This window comes from Pteropus medius, unplaced genomic scaffold (genome assembly GCF_902729225.1).
Source record: "Pteropus medius unplaced genomic scaffold, Ma_sr-lr_union100, whole genome shotgun sequence".
NCBI classification, from domain to species: domain Eukaryota; kingdom Metazoa; phylum Chordata; class Mammalia; order Chiroptera; family Pteropodidae; genus Pteropus; species Pteropus medius.
The window spans coordinates 661-2,430 of record NW_024350623.1 but is presented as its reverse complement, the minus strand read 5'-3'; the positions used below and the strand labels follow the sequence as shown (position 1 = coordinate 2,430).

Here is a 1,770-nt window from a genome sequence, read left to right as displayed (position 1 = left end):
ATTTAGAATGAATCAGGTAGACTCAGTTTAGATGATCCCAGTTTTGTTGGCAACATTCAAAGCATCGTAGTCGGGAGCCAGTTGAACATGTGCCTTCTTCTCTCCATCAGGCCTGATCAGTGTGTTGACAGTGTCCATGGTCAACGTCATAGAGCTTCCTCACAGCCTGTTTGATCTGGTGCTCGTTGGTCTTGACATGTACAATGAACACAAGTGCACTGTTGTCTTCTAGCTGCTTCATGGTTGACTCGGTAGTCAGGGGGAACTTGGTGGTGGCATAGTGGTCACTTGTTTCTCCTGGGGGCGCCCTTCCTAGGGTATTTGGGCTGCCTTCATGGTCACAGTGTATTGGGCCTTCGGGAGGTTGGTGACCTGTGTATCTTGTATTTTGTGGCCATGGACGCCTTTCAGCACTGCTTTCTTTGCCTTCGAAGCCTTTGCTTTGGCTTCGGTTTTTGGGGAGAGACAGGGGTTTCCTTCTTTGCTTTCAGTGCCATCTTCAGGAAGTGCTGCTCCCCTTTTTAAGGTTTCCTAAAATGGATGACTACGTTATTGATTATAGACGTTTCTTTTTTTTTCTAGTGTAATATGTTCGATGGCATAAATTTTCCTTAGGCATTGCTTTTGCTGCCTCCCACAACCTTGATAAGTTGAATTTTTATTTCATGTAGTTCAAATGATTTTCCTTTCTCTTGGACTTCTTCAATCCCATGTGTTATTTAGAGGTGTGTTGTTGAATTTTCAGAGTTTCTTTTTTTTCAACTATCTTCCTGTTATTGATTTCTGGACTAATGCCTTAGTGGTGTGAAACCATCTTTTATGTGATTTCTGTCCTTTCAAATTTGTTATGGTGTGTTTTATGTCCTATTATGTGTTCTGCTTTGGTGAGTGTTCTATGTGAATTTGTGAAGAATGTGTATTCTGTTCTTGTTGCGTAAAGTATTTCATAGATTACAATTAAATCCAGTTTTTTATGGCATTGTTGATTTCGTCTCTGTCTTTGGTGATTTTCTGCCTGCTGGGATTTATAATTCATGAGGTGATGTTGAAGTCTACAATAATAGTAGTGGATCCATCTATTTCTTTTGCATTCTATCAGTTTTACCCCATGTGTTTTGCCTCTCTGTTGCTATGCACATGTACATAAAAGATGCTATATCTTTTTGAAGAATGGTCCCTTTTATCACTATGTAATGTCCCTTTTTTGTCTCTGAGTTTTCCTTGGTCTGAAATCTGCATCTGAAATTCATATACCTATGGCCTCTTATTATTTCATTCGTGTTGGCATGATGTATTTTTCTCCTTATCTTCATCTTTCATCTATCTCTGTTTATATTTAAAGTGCCTTGTAGACAACATGGAATTGTTTTTTGAAATCTGATGTTACTTATCTCTCAATTGTATTGAGACTATTGATGATTAAAGTGGTATTTGATACACTTGGATTAATATCTATCACATCTTTTAATTTTTTAAAAATTTATTGGGGTTTCAAATGTAAATTTAATAATATCATATGTATGTTGCATTGTGTGTTCACCACCCGAAGTCAAATTTCCTTCCGTCGCCATATATTTGACCTCCTTTACCCTTATCCACCTGCTCCCTCTTTCCTTCTGGTAACCACTAAACTATTGTCTGTGTCTATGAGTTTTTTGTTTGTCTTGTTTGATTGTTGCTTTCAATTTTATATCCCACATATAAGTGAAATCGTATGGTCCTCAACTTTTCCTGTCTGACTTATTTTGCTTAGCATAATCTCAAGATCCA

General features: G+C 37.8%; 1 pseudogene; it reads right to left on the bottom strand.

Moving 5' to 3' along the window:
• Positions 1 to 27: 27 nt before the first annotated feature.
• Positions 28 to 497, bottom strand: LOC120584377 (60S ribosomal protein L23a-like; annotated as a pseudogene).
• Between the last annotated feature and the right edge of the window lie 1,273 nt (positions 498 to 1,770).